We start from the raw sequence: 27518 nt of genomic DNA, 5'->3' as shown, positions 1-27518 counted from the left end.
CGTTAGATAATCTAACTGATTCTGGGGTTATTTAGATTGGTCAGCTCTCCATAGCTTCATAAATTTTTGATATTTTTGGCTTCTCGGTTGATCCACTTTAGTCAATTTGCTCTGATACCAGCTAAAAGATCCCTGCCCCCTCCGTGCAACGGCGGAGGGGGCGGATTCGGGGGTGCTAGCAGCGAAAGTAGCACTCCTTGCGCGGTGTAGGGTCCCTCACTCGGGGCCTTGCCCACGGATATCTGGACAAGAGACTAATCCCTCAGTTCTTCCAAAATCCAAAAAAACTTCCCTCGCCCACCACGGATATCCGGACAAGAGACTAATCCCTCGGTTCTTCTAAAACCGAACCCGAAAAAACTTTCCTCGCCTGGAAAGCACGGGCGATTCCACCAAGATATTTGTACTCTAACGTAGTCAGGGTCATTACTCACCAAACTGATTTGACCAAACCTATGAGTCGCTTGGTCGGATCAAGGAAAAAACTTGCACTTTGATCATAGAAACCAACGCTTTTTTCCCCATCGAGAGGCACAGCCGTTGATTCTTTTTCCATAGAACAATCACTATCTGTGATTTACTTCATCTATCGTGCTATAATAGAATTGAGTATTATTTTACGGATCCAACAGTCCACCCTACATCCAGTCCCATGGGTTAGCCAACCGCCCGACCACTATAGTGATGGGATCCAATTAGGAATTTGGTTAGGTTTTGTCCCGGGTACCAGGGAAGAGAGTTCCTAGGCCCCCTAGCCAGATATTTATACAAATTTAACGCTAGTCACACACACTTACACACCCAATATGAAATTGCCTTTTTCACAGATTCAGTTATCTTTAAAACAATCATTTAATGAAACCATAGTGTCACTGATCATAATCCTCAAAATCTCCGGTTGAATCCTTATTTCCAATCATTCCTTCATCGGAGTATCTATGGCATCATTGGCAACTAGAATGCTCACCACCTGTCCACTCAGGGGCCTTTTCAATAGCTCATAGTACCTGGCAATATATTCACTTATAAAAATCAAGATGGAATCTCTGTTGAAGATCAACAAGATCAACCAACAGATCCATATAAAAGAGCCATGGACTCATCCGTTGAGGACTAGCAAGGTCAATCAACCAAATCCATGCCCGATTTCAGAAAACAACTCTTACTCCTTGTTCCAATATCTTCCATGATGCACGTGTGGGTATCTTCGGTGACCCAGAGCCCGAGCACCGTATGGTCAGCACCCTCTAGGATCTTTCGCAGGTCACCTAGTGCTTTAGGCCGCTTCCTTGGTCCCTCATCCACCAAGCTGGAAGCTCACCATTTAAATCAAACCGAGGCTGTCGGCCGACCTTGCTACGCGAGACGTCCTCCGTTGACTCTCCGTCAACTGTTACAACTTACGACCCTAATCACAAGACGGTCAAAATGCTTCCCCATCATTCTTGACATAAAACAGTCATTTAAAAATAGGTCATAAATACAATTTCTATAACGAACTCCAACTCACCCTTTCACATATCCTCTCATCTCATTATTCACATCGATATCCATTTCATTACATCAAATCTTATCACATCCTGCTTTCATCTTATCACATTCATTCACATCCTATCACATCCCATGCACATCTTATCACATTTATTCACATCCTATCGCATCCAATACACATCTTATCACATCCATTCACATCCTATTACATCCCATACACATCTTATCACATCCATTCACATCCTATCACATCTTATCACATCCATTCACATGCTATTCCCATTTAATAGCTTTTTCTATGTTGTTCCCGATAATGGGACTTTTTCTAAATTTCTACCAATTCCTTGGCCTAATTAAAGGTTCTTTTTCTCGACGACTATTTCCATATTCATTCTCAATTTCTCAATTGAATTATATTCAATATTCCTCTTTTGAATAAAAGAATTCATGGGATTTACAGAAATCAATTCTACCCATATTTTTACTTTTGATAAATAATCATAATTGAATTATACTAAAATTTGCTCTTTTTCCCATTTAATTTCTTGGATCTCAAATACCATGGGAATTCCTCTTTTTGTATTTGATTCATTTGAAGAGGCTCATGAGGATGAGCATTAGGTAAAAGCCATGCAAAATGAGATGGATTCTATCCATAAAAATAGCACATGGGATTTGGTAGACTTGCCTACTAGCAAGAAGCCCATTGGCACAAAGTGGGTATTCAAGTTAAATAGAAAGTCTGATGGTACTATTATGGCAGGCACAAGGCTAGGCTAGTGGCCAAAGGATATGCCCAAAAAAAGGGCATTGATTATGATGAGACTTTCACACATCTACTTCTCATATGGCCATAGTTAGATGTGTTGCTGCATTGGTTGCCCATCATGGAAGGAAAGTGCATCAATTGGACATAAAATCATCTTTTCTCAATAGGGATTTGTAGGAAGAAGTTTATGTAAATCAACCCATTGGTTTTGTGATGCATGGTCATGAAAACAAAGTATGCAAGCTTTGAAAAGCACTTTATGGTCTCAAACAAGCTCCTTGAGCTTGGTATGAGAAGATACATACTTATTTGTTCTCCCTCTTCCTTACATTCTCTTTATGGTATTGAGATGGTATTAGAGCCTACTTCAAGATAATGATTTGAGCAGTAAGAAAAGGAAGCTATGAAGGCAAAGGAAGCAGTACACCGGGTAAGAGCATCATCATCTCTTCCCCTTATTGTTTAGGTATGACACCCCCTAGGTAGCTCTGGGAGCTACACATCTCCGATTGAGGAGCTATCTTCATAGGCATGAAGGTGCCTATGCGGTGCGTAGTACTCTTTACTATGGTTTCTTGGTCAAAATCACATTTCAGGCACGTTTCGGTCTTCGTTTGATCACTGCAAGGTGTTTTGGGCAGTTTTGAAAAGTTTTGGTTGAGAACTATCTATGGTTGAAACTTGGTTATTGTAGTGCAGTAATGCATTTTGGGAGTGCAGATAATGTTTGCACATGTATTATTGATCTTGGCTATATGTACATGTACTCTAGTCATATCTGGTGGCTTACAAGTTGTGTTGAACTTTGCTGCATTAGTCTCACAAAAGATACTGCTATATTATAGGTTACATACAAAAATTATCTATTTGCAAGTTTCTAGTTGCTACACCAGGTAAACATGTCTGATGGACTCAACCACATTGTTAGTGAGAAGATGGACAAGAATAACTTCCATGCTTGGAAGTTTAAAATGATCAATTTCTTGATGGGTAAAGGATTTTGGGACTATGTCAAAGGAGACAATGAGGAGCCTCTAAAGTTGCTTGAGAAGAGAATGTTACTTCACAGTAGATGTAAAGGCATTCAAGGACTGGAACCACGGTGCAAGAAAAGTCATGTATTGGCTTTCAATCAGTGTCATAGAGACACAATGATAGGACACATATAAGATGTCAGTATTCTAGTAATTACATGGCAGAACTTGGTGCAAATGTTTTAGACCAACACAAAGGCAACAAAACTGCAGGCTAAAACAAGAGCTTCATACTGTGGAGAATAAAATCATGTTTATCAATGAGTATGCTTAATAGATCAAGGAAATTATTGAATCCCTTGGGTCTATTAATGCGTCGATGAAAGATGATGATTTAGTGAGCATCTATCTAAATAGACTTGGCAAAGAGTACAAGCCATTCAAGACCTCCATTATGCTATTACGAAGAATGTTTCCAACTTTTGACTTAGTGTCTATGTTGATCACATAGAAGAAAAGTCTCTAGTTGAAGACTCTTATTCACAAAGAAAGAACACATCAGAACAAGCCTTCTACTCCAATTTAGGTAGAGGAAGAGATAGAGATCATGGTTAGGGCCAAGGTGGTGTCCGACACGGAAACCAAAATTATGGACAACGATAGTCCAATGATTTGCAACGACAATCATACATACATAAAAGAGGCCAATATGAAGGTAGGGGGAGCCAGAGGGACCGAGGTGGTTGGCAAAGAAATCAGAGTGTAAATAGCATAGAGTGCTATTTTTATGGGGGCAAACCAGGGCACATGGCAAAGGACTGCTTTAAAAAGCAAAATGACATTAAAAGTGGGAAGTTACACAGCAGCAAGGCAACTATGCATCATCAAGTAAATATGGTGGTGATAATAAAAGTGAGCAGCTATTTGTGATGCAACACATGCTTGAAAAGATGCAGGGGAGAAGAGAGCTTGAGCTCTTGCAACAAGCACACACTCACTCACAAAACCCTAAAAGAGAACACACAAGGTGAGAGGCTGAAAATCTTCTTCTTCACACAACCCTCAACACACCATATACAAGATAAGAGTACACACCATATGAAAAGGTACTCAACCAAATACATACTAGGGTTCTCTATAGTGTGAACCCAACTAAATGAGCTGGAGCTATAACTATGCCAGTCTCTAGAATGGCTGTCACATAGCCTGTCATCCCATTGGCTGCATATCACCCATGATCTCACCAACCATGCCAGTGGTGTAAGTGTGGGGCCTATCCCCCAGGCAGATCATCAGTGTCCACCGCCTCACTAGATGAGCTCGATATCTCAACACTCCCCCTCGAGCTCAACTCCATCTCATGTACACCAAGCGAAGCCCTCAATCTGCGGAGCTTCTCTGTACCCAATGCTTTGGTGAAGATGTCAGCGACCTGATCCTGTGGCTGACATAAGCAAGGTCAACGTCACCTGCCAAAACCTTCTCTCTGACAAAATGGTAGTGGACCTCTATATGCTTCGTGCAAGCATGAAAAATTGGGTTCCTGGCCAACTGTATATTGCTAATGTTGTCACAAAAAATGACTTGTTTATCCACTAATAGACCCAAATCTATAAGTAGCTTTCTCAACCAAGCTACCTCACATGCTACCATTGCAGCACCTCTGTACTCAGCCTCTCGTATTAGATAGAGCAACCATAGGCTGCTTCTTGCTGCTCCAAGTCACAGCAGCACTCCCCAAAGAAAACATGAAGCCACTAGTAGATCTTCTATCTGAGATACTACCAGCCCAATCAGCATCTGTGTACCCATGTACACATATCTCTGTCCCAGTTTCATAAAATAGTCCACAATGCAAAGTAGACCTCACATACCTTAGTATGTGTCTCAATGCATCCAAATGCGGCTTTTGAGGAACCTACATAAACTGACTCACCAACCCAACAGCATAGCTCAAATCTGGCCTGGTGATCGTCATGTAGATCAAGCTTCCCACTATGTGCCTATACATAGTAGGATCCTCCAAAATCTCTCTTGAATCTGCACTCAGCTTGCCATTATGATCCAATGGCACTGATACAACCTGTCATATCATACTTGGACATGTCTAAGCCATACTATCTCTACAGGAGTAATCTAATACCATGTGGTGACCTAATCACCTCAATGCCCAAGAAATATATGAGCTCCCCTAGATCCTTCATCTCAAACTTCTGTCTAAGCAAGATCTTTACATCAAAGATCTCTACATCATGGTCCCCCGTAATGATTCGGTCATCTACATAGATGACAACAAGCACAATCCCTCTATCATTGTGTCTCACATACAGTGAGAAATCTACATTGGCTACATGAAAGCCAATAGTGACAAGATATTCAAAAATCTTGTCAGACCATGCCCTTGGTGCTTGTTTTAAGCCATACAAGGCTTTCTTCAACCTGCAAACATGCTCGAGGTGACTCACATCCTCATAACTAGGTGGCTGCAACATATACACCTCTTCCTGCAAATCCCCATGCAAGAATACATTCTTTACATCTATCTGATGGAAAGCATGCATTCTTTACATCCATCTGATGTAAAGACCATTGTTTTGACACAGCCATTGCTATTACAACTCTCACTGTTGCCATCTTGGCAAAGTTTCCTCATAATCAATGCCATATGTCTGCGCATATCCTTTGTACCTGCTTATGCTTCCATCACTATCATGTTTTACTTTGTACACCCACTTGCATCCAATGGCTTTCTTGCCTTCAGGCAATTGCACTAAATCCCAAGTCTCATTTCCATATGGTGCATCCATCTCCTCATTCATAGCTTTCTCCCAACACACATTTTCAACAGCCTCATCAATGCATGTGGGCTCTACAACCTGTACAACTTTTGCCATGTATGCATAGTGATGTGCCACATAACCATCATAGGTAAACCTCTGCACAGGATTTTTCACTCTCCCAAATCTTCGCAGCTTTGCATTCATGGCTTCCATAGCCTTCTTTACACACCAGGTGTTCTCATAGTAGCTGGTATCCCAAGATCCTCATCAAGGCTCATCTCTGAGCCACTAGACTCTCCATCAACATGAGAATGCCCTGCAGAAATGTCAGGCATACTAAGGGGCTCAATCACTTTCTCTTTACCTTTATGTGATGTACCAATCACATTTGCAGGACTGGTATTATGACGCAGCCTGCCACTCCATGGTCTATCAAACTGAACCACTAGATGAGGACTCTCCTGGTCTACTCAAAGACTGTGATTGCTGACTTGCATTCTGTGCAACCACATTTCCACTCACATCAACCTCAACTGCTTCTTTTTCAACAGCGTCATCTCATCACAACATCCCTACTTACCCTCAACTCACGTGTAGCAAGGTTATAACACCTGTATCCCTTTTGCTCAAGGGAATACCCAATAAACACACATTTTTTAGCTTTTGGATCCAGCTTAGTTCTCAGCTCATCCGGCACATGCACATATGCAATGCATCCAAAGACTTTTAGATGAGACAAATCAGGTTTTTTGCCAGTAAACCTCTTCTCTGGAGTTACATCATGTATGGTTGCAGTTGGAGTCCTGTTCATGATGTAAACTGCTGTAGAAACAACCTCAGCCCAATAGCTATGGAGCATATTCTTCTCTCCCATCAATGCTCGCGCAATCTCAGCAATGTGTTTGTTTTTTCGCTCAGCAACTCCATTTCGTTGCGGAGTCTATCTGCATGTAAACTGTCTCCGAATACCATTCTTCTTCAAAAATTCAAAGAACTCATTGGGGAAGTACTCTCTCCCTCCATCTGACCTTAGGCACTTTAAATATTTCCATGTTTGTTTTCAACCATAACTCTGAAATTCTGAAAATGAGTGAACACCTCACCCTTCTCTTTCATGAAGTATACCCACACTTTCCTTGTGTGGCCATCGATAAATGTCACATAATACTTGCAGCCTCCCATACACATGGTCTTCGTAGGATCCCATACATCTGAATGCACAACATCTAGTGCATTTCTGCTCACATTTCTATCACGTGGAAATACATGCTTTGTTTGCTTTCCAAATTGGCATGCTTCACATATTTTCTGCATACCTTCAACTTTAAACTTTGGCAGCCCTGTCACAATTCTTTTAGTCTGCATAGATTTCATTCTCTGCACATTCACATGTCCAATTCTTTTATGCCAAATGTCGGTGTCTACAACAATTCCTGAACTATTTGCAAACATCGCAACACTCACTTTAGGCATGTTTACATTCAATGTAAACATTTTGCCCACTCTGTTGCCTTTTGCAACCAACCTGCACTTGTCTTTAAAGTCTTCAACATAACAACCATCAGGGTTAAACCGAACTTGCAAACCCTACTCAATTATTTGGCCAACTGAAACCAGATTCTTTGTTATGTTCGGAACATGAAGTATATCTGCAAGGTACTTCACTTTGCCATCCTGCATAGATAATGGCACATCTCCAACATGGGCAATTGGATGAGCAGTGTCATCCCCTGTTTCCACAAAACCTGGTCTTTCAAGGTTTTTCATCTCCTTGAACCACTCCCCATGACTTGTCATGGCATTCGAAGCACCTGAATCAACGTACCATACATCATCTTTATGTGCTGCTTCAACATTTTCAGACATGGCATTAACAACATGCTGCATAACAAACAACCTTTCATTATCCTCATTGTTTTTGCTCGAGGATGCATAGTTGTTTTGCTGCAATTTTCCATTTTGCATGTCAACCTGCTTCTTATAACAATCTGCCCTTGCACATGTCCAGGCTTACCACAATAAATGTATCCATGTGTATCATTATACTGCCTTCGCCAATTTCCATGACCTTTTTGACTCCCCTTGCCTCTGAATTGGCCTCTTCCACCTGCGTGTTGTTGTTGAATTTTGGGACTGTTGTTGTTGCTACTGCTGGGCTATAATTCTAATTACCTGTTCGGCCACCTCCTTGGCTGCGTCCACAGCCTCCTCTACCTCGTCCTCTTCCTAAACTTGTGTAGAAGGCATGTTGCTCTGAATTATTTTTATTTTGTGAAGACTCTTGGTCTTCACCCAAGCTCTTCTCTTCTATAATCAACATAGACACCAAATGTGTGAAATTGGGAATGTTTTCTCGAGTCGTCTGAATAGACGTCTTGAACGCCTTGTATTGTGGCCCAAGACCACGTAGACAGACTTCCACCTTATCATCATCATGTACTGAAGCGCCAATAGATGCAAAGGATTCCACAATACCCTTGATCTTCAATGCATAGTCATTCACAGACATACTCTTTTTCTCAATAGTATGAAGTTCATTCTTCAACTGTATCTTTCGTGCCTTGGTATTCGTTTCACAGAGTTTTACCAAGGTGTCCCATGCCTCCTTGGGGGACTTGGCATCCTGTATGTGCTCAATCATGGTGTCCTATATACTGATAGAGAGCCAATACATAACTTTTATGGCTCCTTGGTTCCAATCCTTGAAGTCTTTCACATCTACAGCAGTTGGATTGATCTCCGGTATCTCCGGTGCCTCTTCATGCTCACCTTCTATGTAGTCCCAGTAACCCTTCCCCATCAGAAAATTTGTCAGCCTGAACCTCCAAGCATGGAAGTTGTTCTTGTCAAGCTTCTCAACAACAATCTGGTTTATGCCATCATTTGACATCTTTCCAGACACACAAATTTACCAGAAATAGCACTCTGGTTTGTCCTGCACAAACTACTGTATTTTTTGCAAGGTACTGTACTACACTCAAATATCACAACCAGTGACCTCAATGTGCATACATACACCCAATGGCAACTGTTGATCTCCTTGCAGCACACACAATGTCTGCACAACCAATCTATCTTCCTGCAGTTCTTAAAACAAAGTTCTACAGAGAATCGATGACTTACTGCAGTGCTCGAAATTGTCTGCTTTCTGAAAAACGGAGGTCCTAACGCGCCCGAAACATGTTTTCGGCAACAAAAAGTAAGTCCAATAGGATAGTATAGTTGCCCTATAGCTTTACTCCCGCAAAGAAAGCTCCTCAATCAGAGATCGTTTGCCGGTGCCTCCCATAGAGCTCCCGACAAGGGTGTAGTCGCCAACACAAATAGGGAAGAGTAGATGAAGCTCTTATCCTCCTACTGCTTCTTGTGCTTCTCTTGCTTGCAGCTCAGCCCTTAGCATGAACCAAGCTCTGATACCAGAAAAGATGCAGGGGAGAAGAGAGCTTGAGCTCTTGCAAGCACACACACACTCACAAAACCCTAAAAGAGAACACACAAGGTGAGAGGCTGAAAATCTTCTTCTTCTTCACACAACACTCAACACACCATATACAAAGATAAGAGTACACACCATATGAAAAGGTACTCAACCAAATACATACTAGGGTTCTCTATAGTGTGAACCCAACTAAATAAGCTAGCACTATAGTTATGCCAGTCTCTAGAATGGCTGTCACACAGCCTGTCATCCCACTAGCCGCATATCACCCATGATCTCACCAACCATGCCAGTGGTGTAAGTGTGGGGCCTATCCCCCAGGTGGGTCATCAGTGTCCACCGCCTCACTAGATGAGCTCGATATCTCAATAATGCTTAGTTTAGCAATACGAGATGTGTCAAGATCTAAAGATTTGGTATGTGGATTTCGGGGCCTCTAACCACATGACCAATCATGGTGAGTGGTTTAGGGATATGTAGAAAATGGAAAAACCTGATTATGTAGAAACAAGTAATGATACTGGACATCCCATTACGCATGTTGGTAAAGTGACATTTTCTATGCAGGATGGGAAAATAAAGCACTTGGTAGATGTACTTCATGTTCCAAATATTACAAAGAATCTAGTTTCTTTTGGACAAATGGTTGAGCAGAGTCTACAAGTGGGGTTAGATCCTCAAAAGGATGTTTTGTGAAAGACTTCAAAATTTAATGTCGCTTGGTTACAAAGGGTAACAAAAATGGCAAGATGTTTACTTTGGATGTGAATATCCTTGAAGTGTTGGTATTCATGTTTATGCATGGAAGAGGTGTCATTGTAGATATTAACATATGGCACAAGCACATTGGTCATGTGAATATACAGTGGGCTGAAGTCTATGCAAGCCCAAAATATTGTTATAAGTTTGCCAAAGTTTAAGATTTATGGTATGCATAAAGGATGTGAAGCATGCCAGCTTGGTAATAAGTAGGCCAAACATGATTTTCCACATAAGTATGCAAGGCCATAAGATGTTATGCATTCAAATGTATGGGGACCATCCAAGAGTGCAACAATTATAAGGTGCATGTTGTATGGTGGCTGGGTGATGGCCTCTACTACACCACCTATAGACACACAAGAAGACACGATGGGATCAAAACTAGGGAACATTGTAATCCCAACTCCAAGGGCACCAATCAACATGGTTGCTATCCCGAGCGCTCTAGCTGACTCAGTTGGACTCCTCAACACTTCCAAACCTCCTGGTCTGATCCAGCTAACACGTCCAGCTATCTTCCCATGTCAACACTGGTGGTCTCCAAAAAACTCTGATCATACACCTTGAAGCCTCTCTTGACCTCAGCTGACATCCAGCTAATCAAAATTTCCTCTAGCTGACTCAGAACTGCCTATAAATTGCCTCCAAAATCCTCCTCTTGTCCCCAATCAGAAACCTATCCTCTAGGCTCCCATAATGTCCTCCAACATCAGTTGACCTTAGGTACACAACCCCAAAACTTCCTGAACACCTTGATGACCTTCTACTGCTCTTCTGTAGACCCTCCTCTGACTAAAAACTGCCTTAGTAGCCTGTCGCAAAACCAGCTCACTCAAAATCCTCAGAATCCTTTCCTCATGTGTCCTCAGGCATCCTCCAACCCTTATGCTACACTCACCTTGCAAGGATACCACACTTTAGGCTCTGCTTTTACAACAGTTCACACATAGCTATTTCAAATCTGACTATACCCGACCAACCAACTAAATTGACATAGCTGATGTAGGCATTCTCTCCTCTGTGTCCACAGACGCCTCTAGACCCTCATACCACTCAAACCCAACCAATATCCATCATAATGGACACTCATATAATAACAACTGACTCACAACTGCCATAGAAACCATTCATACCTCAATGCCATCATTTCAATAACCCTTAAAAAACCCTAATTTTAAGAGGTCACTCATGCGTGCAAACAAATCATACACATGCTAAATGCATGGGGAATCATTCAAATAAGCGTTCACTGGAGACATTTGATAAAATCGAGGAAATATTTTATTGGTCCAGAAGGGTGTGAAATTAGCCTTTCCAATCAAATTGGACAGTGAATTTTTGCACCCTTCTGGACACTTATCACACAAAGCATCAAAACATATGAATATGTGGAATACCAAGCATGTCATATTTCAAAAATCAATATCTTGATACTTCTTCAAGTATTAAAAAGCAACGTAAATCTTTGGGATACAATTCAAGTCATCAAAAAAAACTATATTTGATGATATTACAAAGCTTCCTCACTACCAATCAAACCTAGCATGAGAAATATATCAATCTAACAAAAATTGTAATGACGCATGACTTCATGGTCCTTGAAACCAAGGGGGACTCCAAAAACCACAACAAAATTTACACCATAGACTATCGGTGCTTTGCAATGTTCCTAGCAAATTGCAACACCCTTGTGGTATGGAGGGGGGTCTTACGTGGCCTCCCGCTTGTCAGCATGGGAAATTGAGCCCTGTAGATGCTATATGAAAAAACAAAATTGTCGATCTAGGTGGCAAGGTTATGCAAATCCCTGACTTCTAGCTCCTCGGGGTTGAGAGAGCATCCTCATCAGGTTGCATGGGGACCTCGATAGAGAATAAGTACCGTGCGAGTTTAGAAGCAGTGATTGTGCCCATGAGGAATTGAGTGCTTGTGTGCTCTCAAAGTGCTTGTACAAAATGGACAAAAAGAGAGAGGGTGCTCATTTATAGTGGCCAACGTAATCATTACATGAAACCCTAGTTTTCAAAAAAATGTCACGCACCATAAAAATGGGTTTTTAAACACGAAAGATAACATGGTTGCATATTAGGCAAAAAAGAATCATTTACATTCTCAATTATAACACCTAATTACATTCAATAGATAGTATCCCCATAGATCAGCTACACATCAACCCCCCTAGGCCTCATTCAAGTCTATAGAGACCCATACTTTACCTACTCTCCTACGTGTAACCCTCCATGTCGCGTGACATCATGCAAGTCCTGTCCCTACCCTCCACCTTGCTATTTTCTGACCCTTACCTTTCACTTTGGCAATTTGGACCAATTTGGACATTTGAGCCGTCTCCCTTGAAAGGTTTCTTCCAAACGTATAACAGAAGAACCAATCAAACATTTCTTTGAGATAGTTTGATCGAGTCCTGCCACCTCCATGTCTTGTGTTCTTAAAATAGACTCCCCTTGCACGATAATGACTTTTCTCCATTCCTTGGGTGCTCCACATGTCAAAGCGAGCCGTAGGCATTCATGAATTATGCACCATGAGCGTACAAGATGTGCTGTAGATACCACACAAAACCACCATTCAGAAAAGTGCATTAGAAGAAAAAAAGTGTTTTGCAAAACCTTTAAAAGCATTATATTACCATGTAATGCACAATATTCAATTCACCCCATGTGTGGACCATGGCTTCAATGAAACTTTTCAACTCTACTTGAAATTATTTACGATTTTAGTCTGTTGTGATGCTTTGACTCATCAACCGCACTACCTTATTGAAATTTGCCCACACTTGCTCATGTAAAACAACAATGTTTGCCTCCAAGCAGTCCAAAGTAGTACAAGCACAAAGGTCTTCCCACAGCTCCGATCTCTTTGCAGGAACATTTTCACCTTCCTCGACATGTTATCTCTCTGCATTTCTATGAACCTTGTCCTGCTTGTTGCAAGGCTTCTCGAGAAACCTTATTGCCTTGCCTCCACTCATCGAAAGCTTTTGAGCAACCATATGTGAAACTCTAGAGGTCTTTTGGTTAACTCGTATCACCACATTGCCCCCATGGCAAACCAATGTCATTTAAAATCTTCTCCACTCTAACAATCACCTCATCCTGTTGAGTTTTACCGAGCATAGTGAACACATAGTCTATGTGACACTTTAAGAGGCGGTCAAAGATACGCATGAAAGCATGCAAAGTAAAAAAAGTGAACATTCCTAAGAAGGAAAGGAATTATGGGGTTCCAGCTATTATCCCTTAAGTCCCTATTTGGAGGTGCTAACATAGGTGATGAAAGGACACCACCATCCCACTCTCCCTCGCAATTTACTATTTCCTCGCATTCCTCTTCACCATTAGCTGTCCCCTTGCGTTTCTTCTTGATTTTTTGTTTCAATCCATGCATGCACCAAGGGTATGGGTGAGTCGTATTTGCACCTTGAGTGCAACCCAGCATACACTTTATTGTCTTCAAATCCCTGCCAAGATGCCAATCAACGTCAAAGCTCCCTAAACCATTAACATCTAGCTTCTCACCCCCTATTTGTGGAGCTCATTAAAATCCTCAGTTTGATCAAAACCTGTGGCATCTTGAAGGAATACTCTAAAAACCAGCAAAATTACATTGACATTACACAAGTGCACACTTGATTTACATTGGCATTTTGAATTGGAAGTGCTAGATAATAAGAAAGATGAGCCATACCGTGCTGCTTGAATTCTCCACTTACGAGCGCCCCCCCCCCCCCCCCCAACGGCAAGTGTTTAGATGTGGTTGAGTGGCCTCTTATGCTCCCTAGCTCCAATAGGAGTGTTTTTCATGTGGGAGATGGTCTGCGTAAGCTTTTCCACACACATTGCTCTCTCTTGATTTACACCCTCAAGCTTCTTGATTTTTGCTTGAGCCTGAAGTAGCCTCCTTGGTGTACACTAGCAAGGTTAACTTGGAGCGTATGTAACTGTGATGACAAGTAGAAGACTCTACCAACATTAGTTGTTGCTAATCTCTTGCAGTAGCCAAGCATCCCCCATTCTCACCATCTCCCACATACTGAATAAATGATGGTAAGTCTTTAAAATTGGGTGGGTAATGCACTATTGGGTCAGCTGGGTATAGATGCCCATCAACCCATAGATGCACATTAATGTGACCTCCTTGTCTACATACATTCCTCTCCTATTTTGTGAGATGAGCCTTGCCCGAAGTTGCATACTCTTCCAACACCCGCACATGCAAATCTACCTTATTTCAATTCAATGGCACATTAGTGTTAGTGATTTCATGCAATGCCATGCTTAGAAAGAAGGAGTTGATACTGGAAAAGAAGAGGGAGGCCCTAAGATCACAATAGAGAGAGAGAGAGAGAGAGAGAGGGATAGGATTTGAGATTAGAGGGAGTGAGTGCATGCCATAACCTTCCAAGGAGTTGAGATTAGAGAGAGGGAGGATGCAGTCACAGGAGAGAGGGAGGATGCAGTCACAGGAGAGAGGGAGGATGCAGTCATAGGGGGGAGAGAGAGAGAGAGAGAGAGAGAGTGTGTGTGTGTGTGTGTGTTTGCAGGCCATTAGCTCACAATAGAGAGAGAAAGGGAGAGTTGAGAGTAGCCTTGAGAGGATTGTAGAGAGGGATAGAGTGAGGCTATGTAGGCCAAGCTCACAGTAGAGAGAGAGAGAGAGAGAGAGAGAGAGAGAGAGAGAGAGTCGGTTCAATTTGGGGGGAAAAAGAGATTGAAAATTGATTTTTTGACATATATATAGGTTTGGGATAACTTTTAAAGCAAAAAAGCTTAAAAATGAGAGAATTTTTTTTCACTATTTTTGGCCCCTTTTAGTTGCGAGATTGATGATGTGGAAAGTGACACGAGATCTCTGATTTGATTGATTTGGTGGGGAAATAGAGGCATTAAATGAAGGAGAAAAAGATATAGGCATTCAATGATGAGATAGAGTGGGTTTTAGGGGGAAATCAAGGTTAAAAATTGAATGTTATACACATATATGGATCTAGGGTCAGTTTCAAAGTATAAAACTTGCAAAATGGGAAAAAAAAAGTTGTCCATTTTTGCCCTCCCCTTAGTTACGAGTTTGCTAGAAAGAGAAGAGGAGAGAGAATGACAACATTAGACCCTATTTTCGCAGGGGAGTTATGGGCTAAAAAGCTCAAATTATAGGCTCCAAGTAGCCCTCTTGATTGACCTTGTCTCCTTAAGAAAGCATAAAATTAGCCTTAATCCAAGGCCCAAAAGATGTCCAAAGGTCTCCTAATGTCTTTGTATTCTTCCAGCAACTTTTCCATTCCTTCATTTGTGACCTTTCTTTCAGCGCCAATATCATCATCCTTGCAAAGCTGTAATACATATACCATGCTTAACTTCTTGAGTTCCCTTTTGAATTAAGTACAATTGATAAGGTTTAGCTTTGGTGTATGGTTGCCCCACAAAGTGACACCCCTTCCATTATGTATAAACTCCATGATTGCAAGTTCATGGTTATGCATCCAAGAGTAGATACCCAATCACATCCTAAGATTATATAAATGGAACCCATGTCATGCATCAATAAATCCACTTTGTAAGTGTAATCATGCGACCATTTTGCAATCCATTTCAGCCCCATTTCCCACTTGTTCTTTATGTAAATTTTTTAAACACTTAGGCTGTAATTTGAGATTGCATATGAATTTTATATTCACAAAGCTATGTGTACTTCCACTATCCACCAACATATGAGCAATTCCTCTATTCGTGTATACCTTAACCCTCAAAGTGTTTGCTCCTTTGCACCTGGCATACGAATCATGGGACAATGTGCATAAGGTTGGTTCCATACAAGTATCCTCCAAAGTACACACAGGTAAGCCATTATCATATTCAACTTGTGACCAATGTTAGTGCCACCAAGGTCAAAAGGAAATTCACCATGCGGCTCATAATCATGGTCACTCTCCTCAAAGTCTTGGCAATATTGACGATCTCAGCCTCTTTCTCATTCTCATCATCCAAGACTGTGGAGTACACCATATTCAGCTTGATATTCCTCGCTTTGCAAACTTTGTAATGCTTCTTATTGCATTTCTCTCCACATTTAAGGCACAAGCCTTTACTCCTAATTCATTCATGTGTTCCTCCCTTATGAACTGTTCTTGGTAGCACCATTAGGAGGCTTCCCATCAACACTTGTAGACTTTTGAGGAGCATGAGAAGTATTGCCAAATATGTAATCTGATTTTCCTCCACTTCCATATACCGTTGGAAACTTGGGCACAAAAGAAGTGGGTTTGGCATCCCTCACAGACTTCCCATAAGCATTAGGAGTTGAATCATTATGAAAATTCCCTTGATTTAACCATGCATTTAAATAGTTCTCTTCATAGATCTCCGCTAAAAGCATGGCTTCTTTGAGAGTAGTTGGCCTTTGTGCCTTGAGATCTACACTGATATTGGTCCTTAAACCCTTGATGTACTTGGCCTTCATAAATTCTTCACTAAACCCATGCACATGTAGCATAATCTTTATGAATTTGTGGGTGTATTCTTTAACACTACTTTGCCTTTGTTGCAAGTCAAACCAATCGCACATAAGCTTGTCTTGATGCAATTAAAAGATAAAAGTGTCTCTCATTTCATCCTTGAAAGCATTCCATGAAGTAACTTCATAAGCTTGAGATTGTAAATGCCTCCACCAAGCATATGCATAGCCTTCTAAATGCAACGTTGCAAAGTAAACCATAGCCTTCTCACTTCTAGGGTTCATTTCGAAGTAGAAGTCCATCTTGTTGAGGCACTCTTCAAAGTCTTCATTGGAACTATTTTCTCCATTGAACTTTGGTAACGCTATTTTGTCTTTAACACCTTTGAACTCATCATTTCTTCTTGCATGCCCATGATCAAAATTCCCTTGCCAATTATCATGTAACATCATGCAACTCTTCCCTTTACATCCTTGGAGCTCTTCTAACAAAATTGGAACTCGAGTGTTGAGTAGATCTATGTGCCAATCCTCTTCCTCTTTTAGAAGTATGAAAAGCGGAGCCACGAGATGTACTCGGCATAGCATGGTGCATATTCCCTTGAGAAGAAGAAACATTCCCCTTGTTGCCAAAATACATGTCATTCACATCTCTAATGTTTACTCCTTTTGTAGGCCTTGGCATCCCATCACCAAAAGAGAAGTGTTGTTGCATTCCGTTACTATGAGGAATTTGATCCATATTAGAACCTTGTAAAGGTGTACCATCATGATTATGCATCCTCGCCTCTTGATAAGGCGGATGGTCACCACCATTCCTTGACTTACTTCTTAATAAGGCCATCTCACTTTTGAAAGTGTTGAGAAGTTGATTTTGCAAGTTGATGAGTTGGCCTTGAAATTTGGATTCCTTATCATTGAAACCATCCAACATATCTCTCATCATGCACATCAACTCATACATGTCATTGGAGATGGGTGGTACTTCTTTAGTTTTAGAAGATTCTGCCCTTGTATTAGTCACCACGTTTACATAGGCAACCTCCTCACAAGCATTCTTGCCTTTGCCATCTCCAAGCACTTTGTCACACACCAACCCATGTCCCGGCATTTTCTCAACATGTGCGTTATCCCCAATGTCAAATGCACTATCAATATCTTCTACAAGTGACCCTAGATTAGGTTCCAACACCTCTTGAGTCTCATCCACAATCTTTTGTGGTCTTACCCTTGGCATAGCTGCAAATTTTGGATTTGAATCCAGGAAGGTAAAACAAGATTGGAATTGGGTGCTCAAGGTTTCTAAAGATAGATAATGATATGTACTAACACAATATGTAAAAACAAAAAGTATCTAGATGAGGGAAATACTCTCTGTTTTAGGGTTTATGAAGTATTGCTGAAAATGGAAAGTTGGCTATAAGATGACCAAAACTAGACCGATTTTGATGATCTTTAGCTTGTTGGAACTATCTTAGCAAGTACTATCATGCCCCCAAGAGGTTTGACCAAAGTAAAAGTGGAAGCCAACTCTATTTTGACTTTTGTCAAAAAGTCAACTATATCACTTGGACCTAGCAAATGGAACCAGAATCAAAGAGTTAAGGGCTTTATTGGAAGGTCTAATAAAGTACTAAAAGGATATGTAAAGACCCATGATGCAACACAATCGATGACTGGATTAGGTTTTGGTAATTTCTAGTAAACCCTAATTTCACCCCCCAAATGATGTCAGAATCAAGATCTTTAAGGCTTTATGCGAAGTACTTATGGAGAACTACAAAAGTGTATAAGGCCCTAGGAAAGACCTAAAAACCCCTATGATTGAATTTAGGTTTTTGGTTACAGGTATGCAAAAGATTTTTAGAAATTTTTACAAAATTTTGTTTGCTTTTAGAGTCAAATCTCAATATGAGCAAACAAAATTATTGATTTCCAATAACTCCTCTTGTAATTGCTATCACAATGCATCAATAGGTATCCAAGTTTATCCAATTAGTGTCCCCAATTACATCCAATGCATACCACTTTGCCCTTTTGCAATGCATCAACTATCCAACGTGTCAACACTTTGCCCAATGAGAATACATCATTTGCCACAATTGGTAGTGATGAAGTGCATTGAAGCTTTCTAATCTTATTAATTTTGGTGAAATTTTGTTTGCTTTTAGAGTCAAATCTCAATATAAGCAAACAAAATTATTGATTTCCAATAACTCCTCTTGTAATTGTTATCACAAGACATTCACAATGCATCAATAGGCATCCAAGATTATCCAATTAGTATCCCCAATTGCATACACTTTGCCCTTTTGCAATGCATTAACTATCCAATGTATCAATACTTTGCCCAATGAGAATACATCATTTGCCACAAATTGGCAACAGTCGATGAAGCGTAGTTGAAGAAGCATGTTAAAGGTTGCTAATCTCCTAGCCAAGCTCTTCCAATCCTTGTACCCAAGTTTGAATTTCGAGGGCACAAGTTTGGGCCAAGTCTTCACCATCAAGACCTAATCCCTCACCGTACCACTTTACCATGGCACAGTGAGTTCAAACCATGCTTCCCCCTAGTTTCTCTTCCACATACAGGGTACCCTCACACATCACTAGTGTGGCTAGAAATGAAAAGTGTAATACAATGTGATGTTGAGAGTGATTGAATCTGAAATAGATGATTGATATCACTTACAATTCCATTTCAAGCATGACTCATGCTTATCATGTCATCATTACTCATGCTTTATGTCTTTCTTTATATCCCATCACATCCAACAACATAAATAAACAACCAACAAGCACCAAGTGATGATGGACAATGCCAATTGCAACCTTGAATTACACCAAGAATATGCCATATATACCCATAGCATCCAAAAAACATTCCACCATCATCATGCTATCAAATGCCAATGTTCTTCAAGCATGTGGGACTTCTAATTGCATATGAGAAGCCATGGTCATCACCATATGCCATATACACCCATAGCATCCAAAAAGCATTCCATCATCATCATGCTATCAAATGCCAATGTTCTTCAAGCATGTGGGACTTCTAATAGCATATGAGAAGCCATGGTCATCACCATTGCATGAAAATTGATTGAGAATTGGCCAAACTTCCAAGATTGAGAGTTAGATTTCAATCAATGGCTTGCATAAAGCATTAGTTTGCATAATGGTACCATTAGTGAGTCTAATGATGATTAGGTAATACTAATTACATGTAGGATTAACCACTGTCAAGTGATTAGGGTTTTCAAATCACAAACCCTGAATCTTTTCCCAAACCTTCAAGAAATACACCAAATCATAAATTAATGGCAATACCCACTCACCAATAGCCTTTTCGGTAGCTTGAATGCTTGATGATGTTATAGTATGAAGGTCTATGTTGAAGATTTGTGAAGCACAATATATTGGTTTTTCCTCTTCTTCACCATACTCCAAGAATCACCAAAGAAAGCTCCAAATAGCCAAAAATTGAATGAAATGAACCATTGCTAATAAGTAGTTAGAAGCAACAATGGCAAGAGATGGGCTCCAAGTGTTGAAGATGATAAAAAAAACCCATTGAAATTTGCCGCTAGCTCCCACAGTGTTTTCTAGCACTTGTTGCAAGTCCCTAAGATGATGTTGAAGCTCCCTAACAAGCTTGAGTGTTTGCCATAGATATGGATTAGGCTCTTGAAGCAAAAGATTGAAGATTGGTAGGGTTTGGAGTTTTCAAATGAGGGCAAGAAAACAAGGTTTGAAATGCCTCAAAAATGGACATGTACTTGAAGAAATGATCCCCCCAATGCATTCCCTAAGCCTAGGCTCACAAACAGGCTAAGAAACAAGCAGATTTGGCTACAAAAATATCTCAAAATATGAAGATTAATAAAAACGTGGTGACTAGCAAAAAGTAAACAAGATTAGTGATCGTTCCCAAATTTGGTCCTATGGATTTCAAAATTTGGTGCGGTAATTTTGGTCCACAGCATGTCCAAAGCCCAAAAACTTTAGGGATTAACCAAAGGAATGGGACTTTCACCTTTTATGTCACCTTAGTCATCTTCTTGAGCAAGAAAATCAAGAACATCAAGAAAATGCAGAAAGTGATGAGAAATGATAGAAAATAGAAAAAACAATGGATCAAAAATGCCACTACAAGAAGGAGGCCCACTCATTACATGAAGTAGACAACATGAGTGTTGGTCACCATCCTAGATCTCATATGGGAGAAGCTCACCATGGATTCTTGTGCCATTGGCATCAAGGTAATGTGTATTCATAAAAGATATCAAAAAGGTACCTTACAACTATGAACCATTGTCTTATATACCTTGGCCCATTTCACACCCTCCATGCCCATAAGCCTAGGCCCTAAGCCCAACATATGAACATGCCCATGAACCCATGGCCACCACCACATTATAGATGACCGCTTTAAATAGGTGTAACCTCTCCACCCTCGCCCTCGTCCATTAAGGTGTGGTCATCAATTGGGCCGAATACCTCCACAAGGAACTCCACACCGTCTGTTTCCAACCCGTAGGGCAAGCTGACTACCTCATCGCTCCTCACCAAGATCCTCTACCATGTAGTTGGCAGGGAGGAGCTTCCCCCACATGTCCATTATTACAGGGCAGTACTCCCATCCCTCCCACGATCCCTACCCATAGCCTTTACCTACCATGCCCCCCTCCAAGTACCATCATTCTGATCTTTAGGAGGAGGAAAAGGCATGCTACAAAGCAGCCGAGGAAGAGGAGCTTCGTCGAACTTCCCAGTTCCTTAAAGAGACACTACTCTACTCCTCCACACTCAGCCTCAATGGCCAATCTCTCCCATCTCCCTCACTAGCTCGCCTTGACGAAGGGCCATCTACCTCACCCTCCGCCTCCTAGCGCCACATTATGGATACCTTCCATTGGGTACAGGTTGGCTGCTTCCGCCTTGACGAAGGGCCATCTAACTCACCCTCCGCCTCCTAGCGCCACATTATGGATATCTTCCACTGTGGGTACAGGTTGGCTACTTCTGCCTCCCAATAGGCCTTCTCTGAAGGAATCCGGTCCTCGCATGGCACCCTCTCTGATTTTGTAGAAGGTTTCTCTAACCTTTCCCGGGAGCTCCTCACGTCCATGACCGACTATATGCAACGGCTACATGAGCAAGTGACCGCATCCCAATTAGCCATGCTCCTAGCACGGGCACATTTAATCCAAAGCCAACAAGATCTTCAGGCCAGGTGAGATCCCTCTCTACCTCGAAAGAAGGAAGGGTAAGGGAGGTATCTTACACAAATAGATGGGTTTGAGGCAAGGACATGAGGTACTAAACCTAGTGGAACACCAACCCTCCAAGCGTTTTCGAGCATGTACACACACAGGCACGAGTCCCATCGAAAAGCAAAGTCCACAGTATCACATGACTGGCATCAATCCCCTGGAAAAGCATAAACTAACAGCCAGGGACACCAGTCTAATGTATACATAAAATGAGAAATGGTGACAACGACTGGATGAAGTTGTTGCCATATATATATAGGCAGTGATGTGTGTGAACACACTTAGGATCGCTGGGGCACTTTTTCCCTCTTTAGGAGGTTTTTTCCCCCGGCTTGTATATACGCCCATCCTTCTAGGGCTAACTTTTTTTTGTACATTGACACAATCTAATATACTTTGTGTTGTGTGCATTGTTGCTTCTTCTTTTCCAAGCTTTGTATGCTTTCCTGCAACCCTAATTCCAACAATTGGTATCAGAGTAGGCATCGGCTCCCAGGGCTACGCCGCCAGCACCCTCCAACTCACGTTCTCCGATTGAGGTGAGCTTTCACGAGCGCTTGCAGGTCCCTATACTCTGCAAATAAGCCCATAGGGCTTAGCGTTCTCAGAATTTGCATTTGAGGTCGTTTCGGGCTCCGTTTTTGCATTTCAAGTTCTGCACAGGTGTTTTCATCTTTTCTGCAGAAATTTCGACAGTGCAGTTTTCTGCAAAACAGGCATACGTGTTCTATTGTGGACCGTGCTACATAGCACAAGTTGTCTTCTGTTCAGTCTTTGCTTCATTACAGGTAGCTTTTGCATCAGTTTCAGTCAGTGGCCATGGCTGATAACAGCAATGATGTATTTCGCATGTTATCTGCTGAAGATAAACTGGATGGAGACAGCAACTACCCACTTTGGGCATACATGATGCAGCATGTTTTAGTTGCAAAAGGAGTGTGGAACATTGTGCAGGGTTTGGATGTACGTCCAGGTTCTGTGGATGTAGGATCTGTTGAGGATGTTGCAGGTTCTAGCAGCTCTACTATTGCTGCTGTTTTACCCACTGCTGAACAAGCTCGTTGGGATGGTAAAGATGCGCAGGCTCATGCCTTGATTGCACTTTCTGTCAAACGTAACATCACCCCACATATTCGTTCAGCTAAAACAGCAAAACAGGCTTGGGATATTCTAGCTGGTTTGTATGCAGGTCGTAACGAGGCAAAAATTGCTTACCTGCGTAAAGAGCTAGAATTGAAGATTATGTAAGAAGATGATGACATGAATGTTTTTCTTGCTGAGATTAAAGATCTCAAAGAACAGTTGATTTCTGCAGGTGAGATTATTCCTGATCATTCTCTTGTGCAGACTGTTCTTGATGCTTTATCTGAGACATATCAGACTTTTGCTTCCACGTGGAGACTTCTTAATGAGGACAGACCTGATGCTGTCAAGTATAATACTTTAGTCAACAAGCTCTTGTAAGAAGCGCAGTCCATGCAAAACAGGGCCAGGCAGCATGCAGTTGATCAAGCATTTATTGCTGCCCAGCAGCAGCAGAGAAGTGGTAAGACAGCCCCTTCCACTGTTTCTTCTCCTATTAGTAGGTCTGCAACTTCTTCTCCTTCCACAGGTAGAAACAATAAGTTTGAGAAGGCTCTTGATAAAGGCAAGAAAAAGACCAGGTGCAACTATTGTAAGGCAAATGATCATGTCATTAAGAATTGCCCTAAGCTAAAGGCTAAAGAGGCAAAGAAGAAAGAGTCAAATGCAGCCACAATAGCGGGGGATGCTTCTACAAATGCAGATTCTGCAAATGTTGTGCAGGATACAGAATGGGTGTTTAGCGTGTATTGCCAGTATGACCCATCTGTACATGATGCATGTTTGGCAGTTCCTGTTGACTCTCATGTATGGTATTTTGACAGTGGTGCTACAAAGCACATTACCTCGCATTGTGATATGTTCACTTCTCTTGAGGCTGTCCCTAATGGGAATACTGTCACATGTGCCAATAATGCTTCTTACCCAGTGAAGGGCATTGGTAAAATTATGCTTACTGCTGCAAATGGCAGCGCTTTCACACTTTCAGATGCTTTGTATGTGCCAGGGATAAAGAAGAATCTATTGTCTGTCTCTGCGCTTGCTAGACTTGGATTTGTAGTCAAATTTGTGGATGACAGATGTACTGTTCATGATTTGACTTCTGGTGATACGATTATTGCATCTGGCACCTTGTTTCGTGGGCTGTATAGGCTCAATTCTTATGACAAGTGTGTGGAAGATTCAGCAAATGCAGTTTCTGATGAAAAGGCAATTTCAGATGCAAAACTATGGCATGCTCGTTTTGGTCATCTGAACTTTGCTAGTTTGCTGCGTTTGCAGAAATTTGATATGGTTGCTTCATTGCCCCCTCTTGAGGCACCATTGAAACATGTTTGTGAAGGATGTATTTTGGGCAAAATGCGGTGTTCTGTGTTTCCAAAGGATGGTTCTGTGCGGGCCACTCGCAAATTGCAGCTTGTACATAGTGATGTATGTGGGCCTATGCAAACTCCGTCATTTGGTAAACACTTGTACTTCGTGACTTTCATTGATGATTACTCAAGGCGTGCATGGGTATATCCACTGAAGGCAAAGTTCGAAGTGTTTTTGTGCTTCAAACAGTTTTTTCTTATGGTTGAAAATGTATCCAATTGTACTGTGGGCACCCTCCGTTCTGATCGAGGGGGGGAGTACATGTTTAAAGAGTTTGATGCATTTCTGGCTAGTCGTGGGATAAAACACCAACGTACAGTGCCGTATACCCCTCAGCAAATGGTGTTGCTGAGAGAAAAAACAGGTCACTTATGGAGATGGCACGATGTATGGTCAAGAGCCAAGCTTTGCCACATGCGTTTTGTCTTGAGGCTGTCATGTGTGCTGCATATGTACTCAACAGGTGTCCCACTAAGGCCTTGCAGTCTATTACTCCATACGAAGCTTGGCATGGCAGGAAGCCTTCTATTGGTCACTTACGTGTCTTTGGTTGCTTGGCCTATGCAACAATGCAGAAAATTAGATGATAAGGCTGTCAAATGCACTTTTGTTGGTTACAGTGCTGAAAGCAAGGGTTACAGATTGTATCATCCGCAGTCAAAGCGTATCTTGATTAGTTGAGATGTTGTTTTTGTGGAAGATGCTGTGCAGCCCTTGTTATCATGTACCAAAGAGACAGGTGTGAGCTCACGGGATGTATTTGATACGTTGTTGCCTCTCTTTACAGGTGGAAATTCAAATGTAAGTCCTAATGAGGCAAATATTCAGCCTATGCAGATTTCAAACGACATCATAGATCGGCCTATTTCTGATGCAGATTTACAGGATGTAATTCATGAGGATAGGGCTGAAAATGAGTAGGCTAGAGGTATGCCTAAATGGCTGGTGCAAACCTTGCGTGATAGTAAGATTGATGCACCTACGACTAGTCGTACTCGTTCAGGTTTTCAGCATGCCTCTTATACATCAGATTGTTATGCTTTGGCTGTGTCTAGTATGTGTGAAGAGGAAGTACCTCTTTCATTTGATGAGGCACAAAATTCAAAAAATTGGTTGGCTGCAATGCAAAGTGAATATGATGCTATAATGAAGAATGGTACATGGTCTTTGTGTGATTTGCCTATTGGTAAAAAGGCCATTGGATGTAAGTGGGTTTTTAAGTTGAAACGAAAGCCAGATGGCAGTGTTGATCGCTATAAGGCTAGGCTTGTTGCAAAGGGTTATGCTCAAGAAAAGGGCATTGATTTTGATGAGACCTTTGCTCCCACTTGTCGTATGACTACCATTCGTAGCATTTATGCATTGGTAGCTCATAATGGTTGGAATGTACATCAGTTGGACATAAAGACTGCATTCTTGAATGGAGATTTGCATGAAGAGGTGTATGTATCGCAGCCTCGTGGTTTTGTTCAAAGAGGGCAGGAAAACAAAGTGTGCAGGTTGAAAAAGGCTTTATATGGTTTAAAGCAAGCTCCACGAGCTTGGTATGAAAAGATACATGCATATTTGACTGCACATGGTTTTCAGAATAGTCCAACAGAAAGCACTTTGTATGTTAAACGTGTGGATGATGTACATCTAATCATTGCTCTCTATGTCGATGACATGCTGCTCACAGGACCAAATGAGAGTCATATTGCTGATTTTAAGGCTGACTTGAATGCCTCTTTTGAGATGTCAAATTTGGGACATTTGCATCATTATTCGGGGATGCAATTTAAGCAGTGTGATGGAGGTATTGCTTTGTGTCAGACAAAGTATATTGAGACATTGTTGCGGAGATTTGGCCTTAAAGACTGCAAGCCTATTGCTACTCCAATGGAGACAGGTTTGAAGTTGAGTCTTCATGATGCTGGAGATCACTTTGATGTCACACTCTATCAGACAGCTGTTGGTTGCCTCATTTATGTATGCATTACAAGGCCGGACATTCAGTTTGCAGTCTCACAGGTGAGCAGGTTTATGCATAGCCCAGGGTCTCAGCATTGGAAGGCAGTTAAACGCATCTTTTGCTACTTGAGTGGCACCATACATCTTGGGTTGTTTTATCCCAAGGGGGGATCGTTGCCGCCAGATTTACATGCTTTTTCGGACTCAGATTGGGCTAGTTGCTATGACACAAGAGTGTCCACAAGTGGTTTTTGTTTCATGCTCGGTAGCTCATGCATATCTTGGTTGAGCAAGAAGCAACCTACTGTGGCCACTTCTAGTTGTGAAGCTGAGTACAGGGCAGCTTTCATAGCTACGGTTGAGTGTGTGTGGCTCAGACGGCTTATGGCTGACTTGGATGTTGGACAGGAGTCTGCCACCTCTATCTTCACTGACAGTCAGAGTGCATTGGCAGTTGCGAGAAACCTAGTTTTTCATGCTCGCACAAAGCACATTGAGGTGCATTATCACTATGTCAGGGAGAGACTCTCAGCAGGAGAGATCAGCTTGGCCTATGTGCCAACACAGGGCAACCTCGTCGATCTTTTCACAAAGGCGCTTCCTCGTGAGAAGTTCGAAGCTTTCCGCAAAGCTTTGGGCTTGCTCCCCTTTGTGGACTGATCTACTTTGGGCATGGCACTCCCCTATACATGAGTGCCAGCTCTCGTTCACACCATCACTCCCAAGGGGGATTTGTTGCCATATATATATAGGCAGTGATGTGTGTGAACACACTTAGGACTGCCGGGGCACTTTTTCCCTCTTTAGGAGGTTTTTTCCCCCAGCTTGTATATACGCCCATCCTTCTAGGGCTAACTTTTTTTTGTACATTGACACAATCTAATATACTTTGTGTTGTGTGCATTCTTGCTTCTTCTTCTCCAAGCTTTGTGTGCTTTCCTGCAACCCTAATTCCAACAGAAGTGGCAATGAGGGAAGCAGAGTCTACATCAAACATCACCTGTGCATTCTCAAGTTGGGAGAGGCAAGGTCCTATAATTCAAGTAGGGTAGCAGGAACATACATACTCTCTTTAATCTTCTATTGAGTGGACTGGGGTAGAGCTTGCAACATAAAGTGACCAGGGTAGGTTGGTGGACGGGCCACCAAAAC

The sequence above is a fragment of the Cibotium barometz genome, chromosome 14 (genome assembly GCF_041138505.1).
Source record: "Cibotium barometz isolate CiBa-2024 chromosome 14, ASM4113850v1, whole genome shotgun sequence".
NCBI lineage: Eukaryota > Viridiplantae > Streptophyta > Polypodiopsida > Cyatheales > Cibotiaceae > Cibotium > Cibotium barometz.
This window is presented reverse-complemented; position numbering follows the sequence as displayed.